We start from the raw sequence: 27,154 nt of genomic DNA on the forward strand, positions 1-27,154 counted from the left end.
ATAATATCTGGTATTGGTAAAAGATTATTTATGCAATTATATACTTTTATAATACTTAGACATTATTATGAAAAAAAATTCATTAATAAAAATAATAACACATATATTTATTATTATTATTATTAATTAATAAACTTAAACATTTATCTTTTCTTTTCAGAAATACATACATTCAGAGAAATAAAAATACATTATTTAAGGGCATTATTTATATAGTAAATGGTTATAATTTTTATATTAATAGTAATAAATACGTTATATTATTTATTATTATTAATTATTTACAAAACAATTAATAATTTTTTTGTTATAAACAAACACAAACTTATTCCTATAAATGTACTCAAAATTAAAAATTTTACATATATTATTTCAAGTGTTACATACTTATTTAATATTATTAATATATATTAATTACTATATATTAATTAATATTAAAGAAATGTAAATTTTTTTACAGTTTAAATTATAATGAGTCTACTGTATTAATTTGTTACAATAACAATGTGTATGTATTATATTTTTATACTATAACATTGTATTTTCTATGATACCTTTTCAAAATTGGTTTAAGGGGACTACTTTTTTACCGCGTAAGGTTATTGCGCTTCATTCAAGACTGGAGAAGCTCACGGTTGGGAGTTGTTTTGTGTGGAGAGAGGTAAGGTAAATTTTATATACCATTTATGACTGAGTGGTAATGTTTGAGGGTATATTCGAACTGTGTAGTGTTTTTGTGTGTATGTATGATTTGTTAATGTAGCGTTTAGGTGTAATGTCATCGTTATAGATGCGTCGTGTATGTTTTAGTTCTAGTGTTATTTGAATTGTTAGTAAATGTCTTCTTACATGGTTAATGTTAATTGTGAGTGTATTTAAAAATGTTAAGGGGTATTTGTGGGTGGGTTTCGTTATGTATGTTTTTTTACAGGTTCCAGTTCCTCGCATGAAAACTACATGGAAGGAAGCGTGTTTTTTTTCGGAGATACTAATGTATGACTTATTATGGTTATATTTTTACGTGTATCTCCTATTTTTCATGTTTGCCAGGAGCGGATTTTTATAATTTTAACCTTTTTTCGGGATTTTTGAGGGTTTCGTATTGGATTGATACATTGGTATGCGTCACCGTTTTTTTAAAAGTTGTGTGTATATCACTTTAAATACTAAAGTGTCCACACTACTGTTTTCGGGATTTCCTGGAGCGTTTATTTTATTTTTACATATTTTTCGGGTTTTTGATGGTTTCCCATATTGGATTTTTCTTACTTTGTAATGGATTGTATGGATTGTATTTTGCTTCATTACGTCTCTTTCATCTACAGAAATTGTAAGTATTTTTATTTTTCTATTTATTGGGTGGGAAATGTCGATCTTTATGTAATGTGTATGTGTGATGTAATTATAAATATTGCATATTTGTTCAGAAATAATGTGCAAAATTTTGATAAGTTTGTAAAACAAATATGTCTTATTTATAAATGTTTAGAAATGTTTATGATTGTTATATGTATCATTATGGTAAGAAGATATTAGTATATTTTGTCGACATTTTTATAGTAGGGTTTTAGCTATTATTGACAGATATTCTAATCCTCTAGTTGTAGGGTATAGTGTGACTTGACTTTGCAGTAGTCGGAACATTTGTTTAGTTTGTTTACTTAGTTTTGGACCAATTTGGGTCACAGATTGTTCCATTCTTAGTTCTTGATAGCTTTGTTCTTTTATCAAAGCTTCTAGTAGGTTATGGAATGTGGGTCTTGTTCTGCTTGTGGTAGCTTGGAAAGCATTATGCCACCCTTCTACACTGTTGTTGGTTTTAGACTCTTGGTTTAAAGTACTAAGATAGACATTCCACCAAGGGATTTGGAATTTGGGTTGGCGTCGATGTCCAGATCTGTGCAACCTTCCCACCCAAGTATCTTCGAAATAATCCAGTAATGGGGTTAGTTTATCTTCATTCCTCTTGTAATATGTGCTGTCAATTAATACATTATAGTGTTCCGCTACATCGGTAACAGGAACGTAGGCCAGTGCTATCAATTTTTTAATTTGATAGGCAAAGGTGCTATCTGTTGAGTACAAAATACTTAAAGTTGATTTTTGGAGATGTCTCCATATGCTCTGATTGAAATGATAGTAGCAACCCTGGATTGCTGTGTGGGGAAATATTTTCAAAATGCTATTAATCATAGCTAATTCGAAATCAATAATTATTTTTTCTGGAAAATAATTATTGATTTCATTTTTGAGAACATTTAATATTTCTGTGTAAGTGTTTTGCTGTTTGTTTGGTAGCAAACAGTAAATGAAAGGGATGTTATAGTTATGGTATAACCCGTGGATGGAATATAGTTGATAAAAAGGTTTTGGGCATGGTTTAAATGTTCCATCCATCATCCATTGGGGACACTGTTGGATTTTTCTTAAATTACTTGCAGTTACAAACATTATGATTCTGTTTGTACTGCTTTCATTGTCAAAAAGGATACATTTGTCTTTATTGTGTGTGATGGACATTTCTGGTGAAATAATAATTTCCTCAAAAGTAGTAGGGTTGGGTGGGGTAGTGGAAGTGTGTCTTTTAGTGTATGCAATTGTGCGTTTTAGGGAGTCAATAGAGGGTAGTTGACCTGAAGCATGGGCTGGGACTTTTAACAGTTCCTCTTTAAGGATTTGTGTTGTTGGTCTATCACTTTGTGTGCTAGCAGTCTTTATACTTTCTAAAGCATCTCTTATTTCAATTTCTGTGACATTGGGGGGATGATTGTGTTCCCTGGTAAATAGCACATTAGTTTCCTCTGTAGTAGCCCTTCCATAACATTTGTTTGAGTAATATTTTGTACATTTCCCAAAAACTTTTCTACCACTTTGTCTTTCCTGGCTATAAACATAACCCATATAACATAACAGTAATTTATTTTTCTGTGACATAACAAATTCTGCACCTTCTGTCATTTTGTTTTACTTGTTCTAGGAAAGAGTAGAAAGAAACAAAATCAAATAACATATATTTCACTTAGTGGTGCTAACATAATTAATGTTGTATTTATACTTACGTTTACTAAAAGTAGTAATCACAAATGCAGAACTGTATTTTGAAGTACTTTCTTGTATGTATTTCTTTATTTACTGTTGGTATGAAAATATAGAAATGCTAAGTTAATGTTTATACATAACAAACGTTTTTCCTAGGAAAAAGCAGTTTTTTAATTTGCTTAGTACTACATTTGATGTGAACATTACATATACTTACATGTTTAAATAGTTGAGTTGTAGTATTTGGTGGAGTACATCAAGGTAGTAAAGTTCAGATCTGTAGAGAAGATAAAATAAATACATGTCACATATGATAAAAATTATTTTGAAGCGTTGGGAAATTGGAAATATTTAAAAGTATACTAACTTCTAAATATGTACTTTTCTTTGCTATAGGTAGAATAGATGTATGATGTATTCACAATATCTGTAGAGGAAATATAAAATACATAACATGGTGTTAAGAACATAGTTCTTGTTTTTATCGGAAGTTTTAGACAAATTGAAGTATACTTACATTTTTTACAAGGGTAGTCTTGTCTTTTGGTATAGTTGATGTAGGATGTTTTTATTGGATCTGTAGGGAAGATGTAATATGCAAGATATGTTGTTTAGAAAATAGCATTTTAAATATTGGTTGTTTACTAACAAAAACATATATACTTACATGTTTAATTAGTGTAGTTCTATACATTTGTAGTGTTGAAATCGGAAAATCGCTGAATATCTGTGAATAACATGTTTTAAATTAAGTATGAATCTTGTGAAATAATGTTTAAAAACAGCTGTTGTTGTATAACAGACCATTAATATATACTTACTATCTTATTTTGCAGGGGAAGAAATAGGAGCATGTATTAGGAATTTTTTTGTAGTAGTTTCTATCAGAAAAGTAGGAGGAGATAAAAATTAAATAAGTGGAAGAGTTAGGAGATATAAGTAAAATAATAGACTACTAATTTAGATTTTTAAATAATGAAATGTAACTTACTTGAATGATTAGCTACTGAGCTGGATCTTTAAAGATGTTTGTTCTGGAACAAAATCTTCAGAGTGTTGGCATCTTCTTTCTATGGAGTTAGCAGCAGCAAATGGTAGAATGCATTTATCCCTTTTATAGTATGTGTATTTTGTGTGCTTGGATTTGATTGGTTGTAGGATGAAAGGAAGGATTGTATAGGCTAGTTTGAAATTTTTTATGTTAATTGGTGTGTTTGTTGATGTGAGAATGGTGGTATGTGGTGCTTTCCGCATTAAAGCAGGTTAGTTGTTAAATAAAATACATGTGACAGTGTAAAAATATTATGAAAATGTTAGTTACATGTAAAGAATATTTTTCAAATGATAGAACGCATTTAATATAATGTATAGCAAATGATGATAAATAGTAATGTTATAAAAGTAACAGGTATTATATGTAAAATGTTTTTTGTATAGAGCAATGACTTTTATAGACCATTAATATGGTATTTTAGACATGAAAGGGTACAAAAAATAACTCGATATTTGTTTAGAAACGATATTTTTGTACTCTATATTTTAGTAGTCGATATTTTTGTAGTGTTAGGTGTAATTTCATGAACAACGATATATTAGCAGTCGATATTTAATAAGACGATATTTATGTACTCGATATTCTAAATACTCGATATTTTTTAGTCAATATATTTGTATTTTGTGTAATAAGTATACAAAGTCGATATTTTTGTAGTCGATAATTATTCAACGATATTATTGCTAGTCGATAATGTGACCGTCGATAATATTTCAGTGATCCGACACGCCCATTTAACATAGAGTACTGCGGGAAAGAGGGACATATTTACAAAGCTGTGTAAAGCCATGCACAGTAGGCTTGCGAGGCCTTGTAAATAAATATGGACCCGTACACAGCGCCACGAAGCATCAAAATGAGTGAAGCTCCGGTGGCGCTAGGGGCTTGTAAATATGTCATAAATACAAAAAGTATCAGATGGTCTAGAACAAGAAAGAGTTTGAAGGCGACAGACACCAAAGCTGACAGTATAAACCCTTGAACTTACTCAACATCTCAAGTGGATGAGGAAAAAACCCATCAGTCACCACTCGGATCCGCCCTTCATCATTTGGGATTTATCCGGCCCATCCGTGTGAGTGTGTTCTATCACAGTTGTAAGAAGACCAGATGATTAAAAATCTTCTTCACTGTTCTAACAACGGTATGGTCTGCCACTCAGTAGCAGCTAATGAGTGGAAAAGAAGGGCAATGTGACTGGGGTGTGCAGTGCAAACAAAAGTGAATTTGAAAAACAATAAACAGTGTGTTATAAAATTGGATGAGGGAGCACAGAACCAACTTTATTCATTTGGTGCTCACTGGACCAAGATTAAAATATATGTTAAAGACAGTTAAGTTACGTGAACTGTCTAAGGTGGAACAGGGTCGACATGTTTCAGCAATTTAGGACTCCTATGTCCTTTGCTTTCATCAGGACCATATAAACAAAAGACAGTGCTACTGCACAAACGTGAATGAATGAAAAAAGTGACAACAGAGAAATAGTGTAGGACAAACAAGTGCAGATGTCACCTGAGTTTTCCAAAGTATGATTACAGCTAATGTTGTTCACATAGTCTGTAAGAAAGGAAGACCTCACCCCGCCTGGCAGTGGCTCAGGGAAAGAATGAAGCACCGCTCTGTCCGTCGGTACTCCGTAGCCAGCATCTGAACCGACTGGGGTCCTACCCCACCGTTGTGTTTTTGTTTGCTTGTAAATATGTCCCCAAATGTGCAATTAAATAGAGCAATTCTCCAATTATTCTCAACACTCAAAAACCAAGTGATGGATAAGAAGATGGATAGCAAATTAGTCATGTCAGTGGCTCTTGACACCAGTTCAAAAAGCAAAGCTTGCCTTCAGAATTGGCCAGGATCAAGAATACTAAATAGGTCAGACAGCAGTAAAATATACACATTTTCAAAAGAAGTGATAATCTATAAGGCCTGCTCAAAACAGAAACTGAAGAACAAATAACTCAAACTTACCTAGCATGAAGAATGCCACCTGGAGAGAGAAGAAAACAAAAGTCAAATAAATGCATGTGGCACAGATGAACTATCACCTAGGGCAGAATCACCCAGAAAATATACATTAAGAACAGATCACATTCGAGTAATGGCCCCCAAGTTTTACCCACAACAGCAAGATAATTACCTTAAATGTTATGAAAAGTTATCTTTGAAATAGAAATACACAAGCCATTCGTATAACAATATCAAACTGCAACTCCACAACACCTGTTGCACCCTCTGGGGGCACTCTGGAGGTAGAGTCATACTCATGATGGGCGATGGGCGCCATCTTATCACGTGGCTGTAAAAAGCCATCCTCGAACTTATGGATATTCCTCTTACCATATTGAGAAGCAGACAGAAGGACGAAACGTACCCTGGATGGAACTCCTGGTTAAAAAACATTCAGTACTTTATGCTACACAGGGTGTACCTTACCCCTTTTCAACTGAACCGTTATTACCCTGACCCACACATGAGTTGCCCCCTGGTATGCCCCAGGTGCAGATCTCAAGTATAAACTATTGTCTTGCACAGCTTTATGAGATTACTGGCAATCCATACACCAACCTGAAAGAGGTACCAAAACGTACTGACCTGCAAACGTGGAAGGCACGTGCCTTGAGCATCTTTAGATGCAGGAAGAAAAACAAGGTCCAGAACCGCTTTGCAGCCCTGGCACTCCTCCTCACAAGTGCGCATTCAGACTCCAATGGTGCTCACCAACAGCCTGTTGGAACCAGAACTTCTGTTGGCTGAAGCGATGCCCCCAGCCAGGCACAGCCAACTGTTCTCGTCAAGGGCAGGTGATTACACTTGCCGTATAGCCTGTTCGCAGAATCGGGTACCTTGCCACTAAGCAGTCAGGCTTTCCTCCTGGGCAATGTGTAAAGCAAAGGCACAGCAGTCACTCATGATAAATTCACTGAGCATCACAAAACATACTTCACACAGAATGTAATCAAATAATGTTTATATTCAACACACATATTCAATCATTATAGCTTGAACATCATATACTTTCGGGCCTAATACACATTTGGAAATATTACTAGCAATACTAAGTCCACTCGTATTGTTATGATATCAATAGTATGCACACTGTGGATAATTTCTAATCTACCCCCTTCCTCACAGAGAGAGAGAGAGGAAGAGAGAGAGAGAGAGAGAGAGAGAGAAAGAGAGAGAGCAACTGTATGAGGAGTGACACACTGTCCACCCCCAGGCCCACTCAAGCAATCCTGATAATACAGTCCCACACAGTTATAGGTTACACCCTCGGTCACCACAATAGCAAAGATATGCACATACATGAAATGAGAATACTTTTTAGCAGCACCGAGGGCCGAGGCAACACGAGTTAACCCAATGTCACATGTATTGTACTTTGGCATGAAATAAATGTATAATGTGGTACCACTGGCCAGTGTTGTGAATCACAGGCAGTCTGCACTATCACTTGCACCCACACAGTCACTCCGCACCACTATACGATGCGTCAGCTACCATCCCAGTATGCACTCAGCAGCACCCTAATGCAATGCTACTGGTACCCAGAAGGTCAATAGATAACACCCTGCAGACTCCATGGTCCCAGCCACCCTCCAACCTCTAGTTCACCCCGATAGTCCTATACCCCCGGATGGAAGGTAACCAGCGCTGTCTCCCAGATAATAGGCAGTACGCGTCCGAAGTCACACTGAGATTGGGTCCTCAGGAAGGAGGTGGGGATATGTAGCAAGTTTTAGTTAAGAGGTACACATAAACAAGGGAAGTTTAGCAGCCACTCAGAAAGTTCACCAACAGGTCTCAAAACACAATGGAGTCACACAATCTCTTGACCTGTCTTGGAAGCGTTCCTTTAACCCAGTCAATCTCTCTCACTACTACCTGGAGCCAAGATATCTTCGGGAGGGGCCAGGTGTGGAGAGGGCAGTTGGTCCGCTGTGATGAGGGTCAAAAGGTGACAACCGATGAATAGGAAGTACCACAGGGGAGCTTCTTGATAGGAGGCGGCACCCCGAGCAGTACACAATGATCAAGGTCGCGTCCAGGCAATCCGGGCACAGCATCTGGTGCGTGTTGGTATGAGTCGGACCAGACACTTCAGGTCTTCAACACAAAGGGCTGCAAATTCCCTACCTTCCTGAAAATTAGGCACTACGACCGGTGCATTTTGAGATGGGTTACACCAGGTTATTCCGGTCACACAATGAAGTGTTGCAAATTCAGTACCTCCTAGGAAAAGAAGCACAATGATACAGGTTGCACAAGACCAGTCTGGTTACACATGCAGGCGCAAGCTCAGGAATGCCACATGAGATAGAATGAGGCACTACTATGGGTACACCCTAGCCTCAGAAGGTTGCACCCTATGAATGAGACACTGAATGAAATGAGCATGCAGTCTGTGTGTTGTACGAGAGCGATGCGGCACTACCGATGAAACAAGCCATGCAGGGTCTCAAAACCAATGAATCTGCTTACCACCAACCAGACGCTTATGAGTATCAGTGTCCCTGCAGTACAGGCACCACATGCCTTAGATGCGGCCACGATTTCTGGGGGTTCTCACTAGACAATCCGGTCTCCAGACACAAGTTTTAGTTCCAGGCTTACACCCCGCTACCCAATGAGATTCTGTAGCTGATGTGGGCACTTGAAAGGGCACCGCTCTCCTGATGTCACAGGTAGATGGTGTAGTTCCTTCACGGTAGATCTTTGATGTCCCTGAGATTTCCAGGAGAACAGGATGCCAGCAGATGGATCCTTGGAGAGCACACTTCAGGGCAACACACTTGAGCAGGTATTCGTCCCAGGCCAGCCACTATTTAGAAATGGCATGCAGTTCCCTTCATGGGCAGTTATCCTCATGTGCACGACAGAGTCCTCTGACAATGTGCACCACACAGTCTGGGTTCTCCAGTCCTTTGTGCCCGCAATCATTTCTCACCCCTTGCTGAAGGGTGGTACCCGTAGTTATACTGTTGTGTGTCTTTGAAATTAGGGGTGGTTCAAGGGGTTTCCTTTTGAACCACAGATGTCTGTCCTAAATTGCAGGCCTGTCTGCCATGGAGCTGTGGAATGCAGATCTTAATCTTTAGAGAGGCCATGATCTGGCCTTGAGAGGCTGAGTGTCAAAACCTATCTCTCCAATTTATCAATTGGGCCCTCAAATGGCAGAGGTCTTGTCACTCTAGTGGGATGCCCATGGTTTATGACGGTTGCTGGGCAATGAACAGATGTTTTCCCCTGGTGTCTACTGGGGTAAGGCACCAGGGCACACAAGACTCTTAGAGCATAAAAATGTGCATATTCTACTTCTTGCACACCATTTGGTCTTGTCCACAAATTCAAGAGTACTGGGGGGAGGTCTTAGCTGAACTGGGAAAGGTGCTGGAGACGGTCATCCCATTAGACCCGAAGTTAATACTCCTGGGGATGACTAATAATGTGGACTTGGCGCACCCACTCCTTACTTTTCTGGGGCTAGCCTTGGTGGTGGCCAAGAGAGACATAGCCAGGAAATGGGGGGCGCCTGATAATCCACGGCTTGAGGACTGGAGGAGGGGCATGGACCTTTACATGGCAGCCGAAAGGGTCACATACAAGGCGAGGGGCTGCCCGAAGAAATTTCGAAGAGTATGGGGCAAATGGAGACATTATCATGGTCTTGATGGAGGACTTGGAGAGGCCACAAACATTTGATTGCTTGAGTGCTAGGGGAGGGGTGGGCTTTTGGGGTCAGGGGATGTTGCTGCAATGGTCTCTGATAGGCGTAGTGGCAGACCAATTGGCTGTTGGACTTTGGGGCCTGATTCTTTGGGAGGGTAAGGGGGGGGTTGCTCAATACTGACATGCTTGTTCTGTGTTTTCTTTGCTGTAAAGACAATAAAAATGTTTTTTTTTTTTAAATGTCCATATTCTATAAGCAGCATTTCTAAGTGAGTTATCCAAACCCCCCTTTACCATTAGAAAGGGTTTGGCATGACAAATATATTGACAGGAAACATCATGAGGCTCCACTGCAGTCCACTATTGTAGCCCGAAGTGATGTCAACAACGTCCCCATGTTAACCTATGGGAAGAGCAAGCAGCATAGGTAGTGAAAACACCCACAGGTATTCCTCACTACCTGGGCGCACATCCGCTGGTATGCACACCGACCTGCTATGGCAGGTTGGACACATAGTTCCCATCATCAGAGGTGCAAGTGCACCTGGCCAAGTCTGCAACAGCAAATGGACATGGGTTTAACTAATATGTGTGTCAGTGCTTACGCATGAGCCTGTGATGGCAGCCGGCACACGCAATCTCGGGTAACATAGGTGCAGATGCGCACGTGCAGCATTGGTGCAAGCGCTCAAACACAGGCCTCCCCCGGGAGGCCTGACCCAGGTGTTAGACTGGTAATGGCAGACTGGACACATACCCACAATGCCATAGGTGCCAGGATACAACCTCCGGCCTGATATTTGAAACAGCTTAAGGGCCAATGTGCACACCTGGCCTAAATAGCAGTCTGGGTGCATTGTTAACAGCCCGCAGGTACAAGTGCGCACTCCCTGTTCTGCGTTGGTAGACGGGCCCTTGTTTCTGAACACAATCTCAGCACCTCTTCCTAGATGGTGTAGGGAAAGCACATGCACCTCCACACTGCCTTGGCAGTGAGGACGTGTGCAGAGCCCTAAGGCCACACAAGAGACTCAGCAACTCCCAAGAAGTATCCCATGGGAATAGTCAAGCTCAAAGGCAGGGGAAGCCCCCGTTGGGGGTTCCTCACTACTGGGGCTGGGGAAATCCATATGTACCCGCCTGGCCTGCATCCTACCATTCCCCCCTGTGCGCTTTAGGGCTTCCAGGGGGAGGGGGGGGGTCCTCATGATATGGAAAGATCCACTCAGGGTCAGATGGGGCGAAAGTGACGCGCCACCGGCCTACAATGACAGGCCTCTTACAGGGTTGGAAGCTATCTGGCGGGTAGCACATTCAGTACTACATCCCACTACTAGCCAGTGCCGTACCCTCCCCGGGTATGAAATGTACTTGTTTACTTGGCACACAGAGGTTTGGCACCTTAACCCATCGTGTGCGCACCGTATTCATGTGAGGTGGGCATGCGCCCCCTCCCACTGCAGTACAGGGGGAAGGTACCCAGATTGCTAGGGTCATGCTGAGAGAGTCTGCAAAGACTAGGAGGAAACATTTTGGGGTAATTTCCTCTAAGAAGGGCCATGTTCAACATAGCCCTACCAGTTGCAGCTTGGCATGGGGGATACCCAAATGGGGGAAAGCGGAGGAAGAAGCCCTCCATTACAAGAAGATTTGCCACCACCATAGGTACCCTATCTTCCCCCCCAGGAGATTTCTCTCCCATTCCCTCCCTGCACCCCTGCCCCGGTGACCTACTCTCCCATAACTGATGCCCCACAGCTTATTCAGTGACACCTTTAGATATGCAATTACCCATACCCTCGTACTCCACTTACTGATCACAACCTGCCGCCACCTATACGGTTCTCCGCCCACTTCCCCTCCCAGTTTATATTCCTCCCCTGGTTAGCAGCACTGTGACAGGGTGCAGGCACAACCCATCAGCCTTTGACACAGCATGCTACATACAAATTATGGAAGTCCAGATTTGTTCTATGTACCACTGTCTACTGTCAGTACGTCTCTGTTTACATGCCTGATGAGGTTCTACTAAATGTATTTGAAAATATCTTGCCCTGTTGTAACTGTTCTAAATGTTACAAAACCAAATAAAAATATATTTTTTTAAAATGTATCAAACTGGATTTTAAAAATATGTTTAAATGTTCTGAAACTATGCAAAAAGGGCAAGTTTAAAAAAAAAACATAAACGGTCATATTTACCATTATATGCCTCAGTGCAATGCAGTAAGACCACTTGCTGTACTGCGTCAAATGGAGAGGACAGGAATGACCCATATTCACCAAGATATGGCACGTTCCTGTTCTCTCACTGCGCTCAGGGCACTATGTACTACCTAGCACCAATGCCGGCACTCTTGTGCAATGGTGCAAGGGTACCTGTGTTGCAGGCAGGGTTGCTTTTGCACATGAAAGCACACACACAAAAACAATCCTTAGAGGACTTTTCCCCCTTTCTAAGCAGGCTGCAGAATGAAGCACACTTAGAAAGAAAAAAACAATGATTCACCTGGGAAGGGGTGCAATTTTGACTCATTCCCAGGTTTACCATCCTTGGTCTTGGTAAATCTGGGAATGCGCCAAAACGCATAGGTGGGTGCATGGGAACACACACACTCCACCCATGTATTGCCTTCCCAGTGCAGAGTAGCAGTAGGCAGCAACTTGCACTGTTTTGCGTTACTGCAGATTTGCCAAACAAAGCAGGGTGTCCTAATGTGGAAAAGTGTGGCTCAATGGTTAGAGCGGCAGACCCTGATGCAGAGGTCTAGCCCGGGACCACCAGGGTTCAATTCCCCGCCTTGGCGGGTCTTGGGCTCAAAAATTCCACGGACCTGATAATTCTCGCCTCTGTGCCTATTCCAATCATGGAGTCCCACTCTGCAACTCTGGGCAATAGCTTGCTTAATCTCCACAACGGCCCCCACAACGCTAAGGATGCCTGGTCTCCACCTTGGGGGTGGCCAGGAGTGGACACCTCACAGGGAAAGCCAGGATGGGTTCCACAGCGGTATTCGTACAAGCGCCTTGAGACCCTTGCGGGTGAGTAGTGCGCTATACAAGTGTAAATTTAATGTGGCTTGGTAAATCTGACTTAAGGATTGCAAAGCCCTTGCATCACTGTGCCCTGATTAGGAGTCCTCCTCATCCCAGTCCTAAGCTGTGAGGATTCCCGCCTCCCTGACACGTTTATTATTAAAAATGTTAAAGAGACATCGGATTCTCAAGCAGTCCTGTCTCTATGTCTATCATATAATGAGATAAATAGTCCCTCCTCCAAACCCTCCTCCTGTTGCGTTAACAGGTTGAAACCAATGGAGGAGCAACAAAGGGAGGGAGCATAATAGGTCTGGGATGAAGAGGACCACTAATCAAGGTAACTAAGATTACCAATAAGTAAATGGTTTATTACCCCCTCATGAAGTCCTCCTCGTCCCAGCCCTAAGCTATGAGGATCTCACAAGCAAAATAAACTAGCACCATCATTTGAAGACAGAAATCTTCTCATTCTGTTCAACAATTATTTAATTGCTGAAGAGAGTACATCAGATCCAAAATTGTCATTTGCTGACCCAGACAAATCAATACAATAGTGCTTTATGAAAGTTTGATACAATGACCAAGTTGCGGCCCTACATATTTCCAACAAAGAGACACCTCCAACCTCCCCCCAAGAGGTTGATTCTACTCTACTAGATCAAGCCTGAATGTTACCTGAAAAAGGCTGTCCCTCAATAGAATATGTTTGAGTGATTGCCTGGTGAATCCACCTGCTCAGGGTAGCCTTGGAAACCCCCTTTACTCTTTGCCACTGGACCATGAGCCACAAATGGAGAATTTGAAGCTCGTAAAGACTTTGCACAGTCCAAATAAATAATCAAAGCACTCTTAGGATCCAAGGCTGAAGGAATAGAACTGGCAAACTCATCCGGCAAAACTCGCAATACCTCTTCCTGTGACAAATGAAGAGAGGACAGGACCATGGGGATAAACTTAGGGTCCATTCCCTACCCAATCAGGAAAAATCAAGGATGGGGTGATAAATGAGCAAAGCTCCCAACTGACCCAGTCTACGGGCCGAGATAATGCTGACAAGATAAAAGTCTTTGCTGATAGCAATGTAAGGCTAGCTGTTTTCAACGGTTTAAAAGGTGACTTTTGCAAACCTCTAAGAACAACAGATAAATCCCAGGATGTCAAAAGGGAATGAGCCGCAGGCTTCTTCAGTTTAAATCTTCTCAAGAGTCTAGATAGATACTAATGGAGAGCCTGTGAAAGGTCACCCGAAAACTGGTGAAACGCCTTAATCGCTTCTCATTTGGCATTTAACGGGCAAACGCTTCAGAAATACATCCCAATTAAAGTTTACAATTTGAAAGGGATCAATATCAAATAGGTTCTCAAGACCGTTCTGCATCATTTTACAAACACTCTCCAATACTAATTATATGACAACAGGGCAGTATTCTTCTCGAAGATTGTACCTCAAGCACCACTTCCTTAGAACAACCCAACCTTGTAGAGCTAATGGTTCAACAACCAAGGGCTAGATGTAGGTAAATCTTTTTTACCGATTCTAAAATACCGAATTTTACCGATTCGGTATTTTAGAATCGGTAAATTAGATGTAGGTAATAATTCTGTAATTTTTACCAAATCGGTAAAATTCGGTAATTACCGAATCGGATGAATGTCAATTACCGAATCGGTAAATACCGATTCGGTAAATACCGAAAAAGTCAAGGGTGGCAGGGTGTCACTTTGACACCCTGTTGCACCCCTGATTAGTGCTTGTGTGCCATGTGGCACACATACATGCCCTATGGGCATGTATGTCTGTCACATGGCACAGGTGTACATGCACAGATTTGCATATTCACAAGTATTCGTTATTTACCACCAACTAATAGTTGGTGGTAAATAACGAATCCTTAAAGCCATGTGGCACTGTTTACAGTGCCAATGCATGTGAAGATAGCCGTTGCACACCTGTTTGTAGTAATTTCTTCAAGTTTGTCAATTTATTCCTTATTTCGCGTGCAGTCTGGGACCGTGCCTCGCCTCATTGCGCGGATGATTATAGATTCAGAAAAATGCAACATGACTGTGTCGCAAACAGTGCCACCTACATCTCAAAATACAGATTTGGTAATTTTACCAAATCGGTAAATTTACCGATTCAGTAAAATTACTGAATCTGTATTTTGAGATGCCCTACATCTCAGGATCCAAATACCGGTCGTTAACGGCCGAAAATCGGTATTTTCGGCCGTTACCGACCTGTATTTGGATACCTACATCTGGCCCCAAGTCATTAGTTTGGGATGATTGTACTGCTGAAGCGTCAGGCATGGACATTTTAATAAAGGTGGATTGAACTGGAGGTGAAAGAACTTCTCCTTGGACATTGTCAGAAGATAAGAGAACCAAGGGTGCACTGGCCAGAACAGGGTTATTAGAATTACCCTGGCCCCTTCCACTCTGATCTTCTGCAGAAACTTTGGTGGAAAGGGAATGGAGAGAATGCATACAGCAACCCCAGACACAATGTGACAGGCATAGCATCCACTGCCCATGCCAGAGGAGACACCTCCTCCGTGCAGAATTTCGGACACATTGTGTTGTCCAGGAAAGCAAACAGCTCCAATCTTGGAACTCCAAACCTGTGGTAGATTTGTTCTGACGGACAGATGACAACTCACTGAAGATGGTAAATTGTGACTCGGACTGTCTCCCCTATAATTCAACACCCTTTTGATGTACACTGCCCTAATTGCCAGAAGATGTGCTTCTTCCCAAAGATCTGAGTCATCAACTAATTTAGAGATTCAGATTTAATTTCCCCTTGATGATTCAAATAGCATCTTGCCATCTGTCTGTCTTTTCTGATTAATACATTTCTGCTTTTTATTGACTCTATAGGAATAAGAGCGATTTTAGTGTTGTGATCTACTCTTTCCATTTGCAAAATTGAATCCAGCCCCAAGGAGACCACAAGGTTTTGTTTTTCGGTCCTCTATGGCCAAACCCAAAGACTGCCCTCTGTGGTCAGTTCTGCTGGTACTGAATACTGGAAGAAAACTCATTTCTCCAAATTATTCTCCTTTCCCCACCAGCTCAGGTACCAATGAGCCAAAATATTATTGACCACTGGTTTTATGTGGAAGCGCACCCAGGGAACAACTGCTGTGGATGCTGCTAGGAGACCTCTTGTCCTGAGCCAAGACCTGGCTGTCACTTCATTCAGCCCTGACAGCCTGTGGACATTGGACTTAATGTACCACCTTCTGTCGGCTGCCAGAAACAGAGCACCCACACGTAAGTCAAAACGGGTTCCAACGAACTGTCTGACTCCTGATGGAACAAAATGTAACTTCTGTAGTTTCAATAACAGGCTCGATTCTTAGAGCAACATGGTCCCCATAGCAACAGCTTCTTCTGTCTTTAAAAGAGAAGAAGCAGATAGAAACCAGTCACCTAGATATGAGAAAATAGTTAGCAAATAAGGCACAACAGGGGCCAATGCCTTGGTAAAGACACGTAGAGACGTTGCCAATCTAAATGGGATTGTTTGAAATTGAAAATGCCTCCCGTCTAGAACAAACCTGAAGAATTGTTGACAGATCTAATGTCATAAGATAGTCATATTTGGCAACCAAAGGAACAATGGATTGCAGAATCACCATCCGAAAAGGTTCCACCACCACAAAACGGTTCAAGTCTTTTAGACACAGCACTGCACCGAACATCCCGTTCGCCTTTGTAACCAAACATAGTATAGAGTAACACCCTGTATTTCTTTGTTCGTGTGGGGCTGGGCCTACTGCCCTCTTGTCAAGGAGAACGTGTACTCCAGTTATCAGTGCCTGGCACTTGACCTTGTCTTTTGGAAGTGGGGGTAGTTCTGAATCTCTTCCAAGGTCTTTCTTTGAAAACAATCTAATAGATATGATGGACCACAGAAAAGACTTAAGACTGTCTGTGACTTTCTGAACCCATCTGTGATTAAACTGTTTTAACCTTCCTCCAACCCTATAGTCAGTTTTTCTGACTGTCGTTTTTTTTTTTAAAGAAAGTTTTTATTGGTTCCATACAACATAACCTGCTACATATATTGATCAGCAACTAAAGTAAAAAAAACAAGGGTCTCAAAAAACAAAGAATACATTGACATTTATCCTATATAGCTTGAGACTAACATGTACGTCTGTATTCTACTATATAGTTTATCACTGGTGCTTACCTCTCTGCTGGATATATAGGGAAAGGGAAACAACCTTTACAACGCAACTTTTACAGTGCACTACCATTACAACTAAACTTTTACAACGCAACATCCATTACATCGCAAGCCATTACAACGCAACCATTAAAACGCATGACACTACAACGCATACCACTACAACGCATGTCATTACAATGCAGTCATTACAACGCATACCATTACAACGCATACCATTACCATCCAACACTTACCCTACTGTTGCACCCCCTGGAGTTAGAATAGTCATTTTTACCCCTACACTATCCAACACTTACCCTACTGTTGCACCCCCTGGAGTTAGAATAGTAATTTTTACCCCTACACTATCCAATACTTACCATACATGCAATGTAATGTTATGCGTTGTAAAGGTAGTATGCGTTGTAATGGAATGCGTTGTAAAGGTAGTTTTTAAAAATTCGTTGTAATGGTATGCGTTGTAATAGAATGCGTTGTAATGGATGTTGCGTTGTAAAAAATGTGTTGTAATGGTATGCGTTGTAAAAGTATGTGTTGTAACGCCATACAACCGTAGGGAAACAACCTTTACAACACAGTCATTACATCGCACTACACTTACAACGTAGTCATTACATCACAACATCCTTTCCAATGCATGTCACTACAACGCAGGCATTACAACGCATACCATTACAACGCATGACAATACAACGCAGGCATTACAATGAATACCATTACAACGCATACCATTACAACACATAGTACCCCTACACTATCCAACACTTACCCTACTGTTGCACCCCCTGGAGTTAGAATAGTAATTTTTACCCCTATACTATCCAATTCTTACCTTAAATGCAATGTAATGGAATGCGTTGTAAAGGTAGTTTCTTAAAATGCGATGTAGTGTCATGCGATGTAATGGAATGCGCTGTAGAGGATGTTGCGATGTAAAAACTGCGTTGTAAGTGCATGGGTTGTAAATGTATGCGTTGTACCGTCATACATTCGGATATATAATCCAGTATGTGATCTCATCCTATTTTTGTAGCGATAGGTGGTGCCAGGAGACCAGGGTTATTATCTGCATGGTTGGAGCAGAGATGATCAGTGTATGCGTCATCTCCTTATGTATACTAGGAGTTTATGTTCCTAATGATGGTTGGGGATTAATCTTGCATTGTTAGAAGCACCTAAACCAGGGGAAGGTGTACCATTTCAATTGGGAACTTTTGTAAGTACGCTTTGCTCTCAGGGGTTGCCATATTTTTTTGGGTCTGGAGGCAGGGGGTTGAAGTGAGACTGATATGTTGCTGGTGGTATCCTTGTAGATTAGATCTCGCATCCAGTGTTTGATTGTGACATGGGAAGGTGCTATCCAGTGTATGGGAAGACTAGTAGCCCAGTAGATTGGCCTTTCTCACCTTAGCTTTCCTGATGAGAGACGGGTATTAGTTATGGAAGGGGTTTCGCTGTGTGGGGATTCATGGACTAATAGTATTGCGGATCTGCGCTGGGTTACTGATTTGCTTGAACTTGCGTCTAATCATGCCGGATGCAGGTTTTACGAGGGGGAGGATAGAATAATAATATTAGTTTGCCATTTTTCAACTTATCCAATTGTTGCCACTGTGTTGCGCTATGTATTGGCCCCGATGGTGCCGCTTTAGGACCGCTTGGTTGTCCCGTTGACTACGGTCGATGGTTAGGGAGGTCCATAAATTGCCTTCGTAAGAACCTTGAGGAAGATTTACAAGCCCCTTGCGGCACTTTTACGCTGCTGTTGCGTCACTTTTGTGACGTAGCGGTGGCGTAAACCATGCGCCATGTTGCGACTTATTTACAACGTGACGTATCTAGGCAGTTGCGTCGCGTTGTAAAGCCCTGCGCCACATAAAATCTGCGTCAGGTTTCATGTGGGCGTTCTGTCGCAGGGTGGGCGTTCCCTCGGAGGAAAGCCCCGTAAAACGGACGTAGTGAAATCTACAAGATTTCACTGAGTCAGTTTTGCGACACTGCTGCGTCAAATCTCTACGCCTCCTTGAAGCAGGTGTAAGAAGTGACACACCACGTTAAGTATGGGTGGCCCCTGTGCATTGCAGGAGTTGCGTCGCGCTTGCGAGGCGACTCCAGCAATGCGCTCCCCGTACACCACAAGATGCGTCACGCATCTGCCCCTCCTTGCACCATGGTGCGCCGCATTGTAAATGCGATGCATCCGTGGTGGCACAAGGGGGGAGGATTGCGTGTCGTGTCTGTTCTGGCGCATCCCTGCTGACTTGCAGAGATCCGCCAGAAGTTGTAAATCTGCCCCCCAGTAACTTTTCGTTTGCTGTTTATTATTTTTGTGTGAACTACCCCCTCCTGTATGGGTCTTTTTTCCTTTCCATTGCCCTTAATAAACACATTATACCACTTTGTTGACCCCCTTATGAAGGGACAGGAAATTTCCAATGGGTACGTTGGGTGCGATATTACCAGTTGAATAATATAAATGTGCCCATACTGAAGTCAGTCAGTCATACAAATTTCTTATACACTTGAATTGAGCCCGCCTAAATACACACTGCTCTAAATGACATCCTGCGCATTTGTATGATCCTTTCTTGAAATATTTAAAACTGCAAAATGGGAGTTAATTATGCATACTAATATCCATAAACCGGGATTATGAATATCTCTGCCTCTTCTCCGTACAACGTCTTTATGAAGGGGCAGTGAATTACCAGGAGGTATATTGGGTGCGATATTACTATTTATACAACATGAATGCGCACATACTGCAGCCAGTCAGTCATACTATTTCCTTATACATCAGAGTTGATCCCGCTTTTATGCACACCGGTCTACATGCTATTTAGTGCATTAGCATGTTCCTCTTTTGAAACATTTAAATTGCGCATTTGGAGTTAATTATGTACACTATAGGCCATAAACCTGAATTATGAATATCTCTGCCTTTTTCTTCTTTTTGATATAGGCCGGTTACAATATTGTGCAAATTATTTTGCATATTTCTCCTTTCCCTGACCTGGGACTAAGGATTAACTAAACTGGGAGTCATCTCATACCTGCTCGTCCTAGACTTTTAGATTAAGGTGCCAATTACAACTTTTAAAAATAGTAAGTATTGGTTTTTATAGAGACACCGTTGAGTTTAGCCGTCTCTTCCATATGTGGGAATGTCTTAATTCGTTTACTTTTTTCAATTTAGATACTTTGGAGGATTGGAGCATCTTTTTATATTCTATATCTCGACTTACCAGGTGGCCATTCTTGCCTAAAAATAAATAATATCTAAGATTTAATTGGTAGGTATTGGTGCAGATTCGGTTTATCTTGGAAATGGGATTAAGGTTCCCTATACCGTTCACCATTTTCAGCGTCGCTACGTCATATTATGACACCTCACAGCTCCAGGCTTTCTCTACACAATTTTGAACTGTGTGACCTCTTCTCCTTATTCTATTATGTACATCTCTTGATTACAAACTTCTGTTATAAGAATTTTTTTTTTCTTTCTCTCTTTGCGCATGTATTTTATTTTTTAATTGAAAGATACCAATGTTTGATTATAAAAATGCTAATTTTATCATTCCATAAACATTAATGAGAATATGTGACAAACAACAAATTAGTCATATATTTCCCTTAAGAAAGATTGTAAATAGCTAGTATTGTTTTAAATGTTGTAGTCTTATGTCTATATGTATATATATATTGATTTAGTGTTGAGGTCTGGGTCTTTAAATTGGACTTGCGGCGGATTTAGTGTGGTATCGTAGCGTTCGAGACGCTGCGAACAAAAGGCTCTTTGGACAGACGGTTTTCTAGATAAACGGTCCCGAACGCGCCAGAAGCGCGCACGAACACAAGGGATCTCGACAAACAATACAAGTTAGGCAAGATCGCCTCTCGAACGCTATGATACCACGCTAAATCCGCCGCAAGTCCAATTTAAAGACCCAGACCTCAACACTAAATCAATTTACGACAGATTAATTTCTGTTGTCCAAACAAGTCTCACTGGAGCTTGTTCTTTATTGGTCCTGATGAGAGCTCTATAAACACTTAGAGTTCGAAACGCGTAGACCCCCTTTTTGTCAGCCATAAAAGTCTTGCAAAAGAGAAGCGTTGTGAATTAACTGCTCAAAAAGAAAACTAGTTGGAAATCTTACCTTTATGGCGAATAAGAAATGTTTTGTATATAAAAATCTGAACTATTGTAAATATCTGTGTTGTGTTGGATGAATGTGTTGAGTGGGTATGAATGTAAGGTTGTAAAGCACATAGGCTAATATGTAAAAAAAGTCATTGAGGTTTCTGGTTTTGTATTTTTGTATATTTTAATTGTATGATGATCGCTATCACAAAAATGTAAAAAGTGAAAAATAATTTCTTCAAATATGCATTAAGTTGAATAAATAGATACCTGATTTAATCGGACCAATTATTTGTCCAACCTCCCTTTTTGTTTTAACTCAATTAGTGGTAGGTAAAAAAGCTCAAAAAGTAGGTCGCAGTATTGGCAATTTTTGTTGTTACTTAGTATTCAAAGGCTTGGCCTTACTGTTGGGAGCCAAAACCCAGTAGTGTTGTTAATAAAAATATTTCTCCTGACAGCGGGAAGAACGGATCTGTGATACTGCCATTCACTGTAAGGCGCGCTGTTGGGGCTACATATAATAGATGAATAAGGTCGCAGAAGCCTTTGGGGCAACCAGGTTTGCTCAGTGTAGCAAATAGGAATGGCAATTCTAGGGAATCAAATGCTTTTTCAGCATCCAATAGTACTGCCACAACCGGGAGATCCGGATTCATTTGATTAAGCACTGCAAACACTGTTCGCAAATTGACTGATGTGGATCGGTTAGCAACGAACCCTGTCTAGCACGTGGAAATTATTGTGCCAATGAGAAGAGATAGGTGGGTAGCCAGCAGCTTGGCAAACATTTTATTATTGTGATTTATTAGAGGTAACAGACTTTAGGATGAGCAGTGTTCGGGTGGTTTACAGGGATTCAAGAGAAGAGTTATGACAGCCTCTCACATTGTCTGGGGGAGAACCCCACAAGTCAAGGCTTCCACATACACACCAAGTAAGTATGGAGTTAATTCATCTTTGTATGCTTTTTAAAATGCACCAGTAAAGCCATCTAGACCCAGGGCACGCATACCGTTAAGGTCTTCAATGGCTTATGCAATCTCCTCGCAGGTGATAGGCGCCGCTAGGAACTGTTGCCCTTTTCTTCTCTATCCCGACCATAGCGATTTCAGCACGGTAGTCTACAATGATGTCTGTATTTGCATTGGCTTTAGAGGCATATATGTTAGTGTGGTATTGGAGGAATGTGTGTGTTATTTCCTTCGACGATCTCATTGAGGTGGAGGGAGGGGATCATGGTCGCTTGATATAGGAGGACGCAAATTATTGGCTAATGTGTGAGTAGGTCTCTCCCCCTCGCCGTACATTCTTGCTCTGGCATATTTGCTTAGGAACTTGACCTTGCTGTGGGTCAAGTCTTGAAATTCTTGAATAAGTGCCGCTCTACTCCGTAATTGTGCAGCATGGTCTTCCATGGGCACCTCAGTGTCGGGTGTCTTTAGTACTTATTCCAACTGTGTCAATTCTCTACGAATGGAGCGGGGGACTCCAGAGTGTTTCGCTGTACAGACCCCTCTGATATATGCTTTAAAAACTGCTACCACCATTGAAGTTAATAGCGCACAAACTGGGTTATAGTCCACTCTCTGCATTCATCAGAAACAGTACAGCATCAGACAGAGCATAGGTGTGCAGGAGACACCGCGCCAGGCGCCATCGCTGCAGAATGTAGTTCTGCACGGTTGCACTTACAAAATTAAGTGGCTTCATCCGCTGTTTCAAAAATATGTGTCTTGCCACTAAAGTGAGCACGAAGATTTGCTGGATATGGCACCAAGTATTTAACATCGGATACACGAAGAGTTCGCTTTACCTCCATGAATAATCAGCGTGCGTCCTGCACTATCGGGTATGGTCAGGGTAGAATGCTGGCATCATGTCCTGGTATTGCAGTGAGCCTTTCTTGCGTGGGAGTCGTAGCACTGAATCCCGGTCTTGATAGTTGATAAGCTTGGCTACGATCAATCTAGGTGGTGCTCCGGGGACAGCCCGGTCCAAGGGATCTGTGGGCCCTCTCAACTGCAAACGAAGCAGAGAAGGCCTCCCTGCCGAAGAGGTCAGTTCGAAGGTGCTCGACATTACTGCACATGCAACCCGGGTTCATGGATTCAGGGATTCGCGCAATACGCATGTTGTTTCTGCAGGATCCTGCTTCTAAGACCTCCGCCTTGGGGGCTGTTTGCCTAAGTAATGTTTCGTGCTTATCAATCTGTTGAGTGTTGGTGGAGCGTGCATCCTCGGCGTCCGAGATACGTTGTTCTGCAGTGGAAATACGCTTCTCCTTTTGATCAAGGTGTTCATGCATGGTTTCTAATGTTGAAGCAATACCATCAAATTGAGCATCTACTGCACTGAATCCAGCCTTTAATTTTGCAAGGATGGCCGCAATCCCCTTCGGTGCTGTAATGCCCACTTCCCAGGCACCGTGGGCATCACTATTGCGTAGCTCGTCCTCACCGGGTTTGGGTTTTTTAGCAGAGTCAAAATTCAATGGATGCCGACGAGGATCTGTGCGCCCCATCATGCAGGGTGGGTGGCCAGAGTGGGGCAAACAAAGGTCACGATTAATGGCAGCAGTACAGAGAGAAGTGTAGAGCTGGAAAAGTCCCTCCTATGGCAGACACGATTCGCAATCAAATTGTAATCGTGATTAGTCCATAGCACAAAATCAGGATGTGTATGTAGCTCCTCAGTACTCTTGCATGTTTCCCAATATGACACAGTGCCTCGTCCTGCTCAGTGCGCACCAATGCTATGTTAAGCAATCTGTGTGCATGAGATGTTAAAAAGCAACCAGGGCACCAGCAGGAATTCATCAATACCCTGTGCAGGTCCGCAAGCCAGAATGGAGTTATTTGTCGTCAGTAGCCCCCTATCGTCATATGGTGCATTGAATAACGTTGTGCTCACATGCGATGTTATGGAATTGATCTGTGTGCACTCTGCAGCGGGCAGTTATCTAAGCTGCTTCACGGTAGTGCCATAAGTATAATCAGAAATGCCTACCGTCGGGTCCCATCCAGCGGCAAGAAGATAGTCCCAACCATGATGCAGCACCCGCTTGCAGCGGGTCACAGGTGCGCTGCAGGCTCTCGACCATAGGAGTAGACCGCAGGGGCAGCGGGACTAGATTAGGGCATGGCCACTGAGCAGCACAGAGCCCGGGCCTCAGGCTCACACACAGACCCTGTCGCCGCGGGGCCTCCGAGGGCTGCATCTGGCCGCAGCTGCCAGCGGCTGCATCTGCACTATGTACGGTGCCCTGCGACCCGCACCCAAGCACAAAGAGTCACTAGTGGTCTAGGATCAATCCCCACAGTTCTATCGCACTGAAAGCGCGGGTGTGCTGAAATTAGTTTGCTCGTTCTAGGTGCATGCTTTGAAGCTTCAGGTCTGAGCGGCCATCTTGGTCCCCGGCCTGGCCACGCCCTCTGACCATCGTCTTGATTTCGCAATGCAGGTGGTTGGGTTTTGTTTAATAACAGAGCACCCCAACCTTGGACCCATGCTCGAAAGGGTCTCATCCCTGGCGGAGTACATAAAGACTTATTTTGTTAAAAAAAACTTTTTAGTAGGTGTTTTTCTTCCAGCAGCTTTCTGAACCAGTTCACTCAGCTAGGGTCCAAAAGGTTTCTGCCCAAAGAAAGATAATATGTATAGAAAGGCATGTTGACTAGACTCGAATTTAACAGGATTTGAGCCACAAAGATTCTGGCTTTTGACAACCCTGGTATAGATGAAAAGCTGTATACTTTCATAGTAGTATCAGAAAGGAACTGAGTCAGTATTTACATATTGGCCAATGAAGATGCAGGGTCATCTTTGGCCTGCAAATACTCAGACAGTTTCATCTATGCTTCCACCTTTTTATATCTTAGGGCCCTGACAGTGTAGAATCCTTTGAGGCTAAGGAGGAAGTATTGCTAGAGATGTATTTATTTTCTTCAAACTGTTCTAGCAAATATTTCTTATGAAGAAATCTAAATATGGCTGCCTTGTCTATATCTTTCCACTCCTTCAGCATCAATGTTTTAATAACATCATAAGGTGTGAGAACATTGGAATCTGTTGTATCATATAATGCAAAACATTCCTCATGGTCTTAAACCTTTTTCTCAAAACACAACATTTTCCTTATATTTCTCAACACCAATTGCAATGCTTGTATGTACCTTCCTTTGGGATCCTCATCCTGGTCAGCATTATTATCCAGCCTAGACTTTCAAATCCAGCTTCCGCCATAGCCTTACTCTCTATTTACAACAAGGGGTGGTGAGGGACAGAGTCTCTGAATTAAGCAGAATACTCTCACCCAGTCAAGAGATCAGGGCTAGATCCAACACCGTTTTTTAGCTCACTGCATCATCCCAGTTTCAGAACCTGGCTGTATGCAAATTAGTCTGTTCCTGTCCCAGTGCATGATGGGAACAGGGCAAACCAAACTACAAAAGCCAATTCTTACACTGGGAAGGAAACAAGCTTCCGGGGACCGGTTTCTGGCATTTCAGCCGTCTTCGGCCCGGCTTGCTTGAATCCTGATGGTGCAATGAGCAAGGGACTCATGCCTGAGTATACCCTTCCACGCTTAGGGTGGACAAAAATATTTACAACAAGGGGTGGTGAGGGACAGAGTCTCTGAATTAAGCAGAATACTCTCACCCAGTCAAGAGATCAGGGCTAGATCCAACACCGTTTTTTAGCTCACATCACCACCCCTTGTTGTAAATATTTTTGCACCATCAGGATTCAAGCAAGCCGGGCCGAAGACGGCTGAAATGCCAGAAACCGGTCCCCGGAAGCTTGTTTCCTTCCCAGTGTAAGAATTGGCTTTTGTAGTTTGGTTTGCCCTGTTCCCATCATGCACTGGGACAGGAACAGACTAATTTGCATACAGCCAGGTTCTGAAACTGGGATGGTGCAGTGAGCTAAAAAACGGTGTTGGATCTAGCCCTGATCTCTTGACTGGGTGAGAGTATTCTGCTTAATTCAGAGACTCTGTCCCTCACCACCCCTTGTTGTAAATATAGCCTTACTCTCAGCAGGTGCTGATCATGTGAAATACAACAAACAAAAATTTTTTTGTAGAGAAATGGCAGCACTCACAAATGTGTGCATTAGCTTGAGCATGAGCGGTCGAGCATATGCACGAACACCAGCACGACTGACTCAGGAACAGAATCTCACCAGAAACACGACTGGTCACGTATGTTACCATGGACTGTGCTCATTAAAGGAAAGAGTCGGTACCATGCACCTTCCTGATTAAAGGAAGAACCTCCTCAAGAGTATTTGGAAGCTCGAGTAGCCAATGAGTGTGTTGCCTTGGTAACATGCACACCACAAACAAATCAGTGCATCTTCAGGATGATGCACACACCATATTATCAACAATAACACAAACTAATAAGCACGTCATCACGGTAATGCTCACGCCATATGCATGCATAATATAACATATTAAGAAAAAACAGTATTAGAAGTGTCAGAAAGACAACAGCATGCATCAACCAGTGGTGACAAGCACACCAATACTATAATAACTTAACAATAACTGTGATCTATATTTCAACAAAGAGAGATGATTTGTTGTGTAATCTTCACTTCAAATAGGAAAGAGAGAAGTTTTTGTTTTAATACATGAAGGGAGTGAGTGAACCTTCAATATCCAGACGCCTCTGGGCATTCGTTGCGCTTTACAAATTTTTAAATCAAATTAAATCAAATCAAATATCTGCCTTTCCCGCTAGAACACACGGATGTCGCTTTGGAACCCTGTTAGAAAGGCTGTTGGGGGAGATACTTCTATGGCAAAAGGAACATTAATTAACCATTTTCAAACATTCTGTAGAAGCTACGGGCAGAGAAATACTAAAACATCTTCTACCACTATCGGGTACTAAAGAAGAAGGTAGTAGAGATGAGTTAGATGAGTATGAAGAGGCATTTCTGAAATTAGATTAGAAGTGAGGGAAGAAAAGAATCAAGGTTAAGACACAGG

Source organism: Lissotriton helveticus, chromosome 9 (assembly GCF_964261635.1).
Source record: "Lissotriton helveticus chromosome 9, aLisHel1.1, whole genome shotgun sequence".
NCBI classification, from domain to species: domain Eukaryota; kingdom Metazoa; phylum Chordata; class Amphibia; order Caudata; family Salamandridae; genus Lissotriton; species Lissotriton helveticus.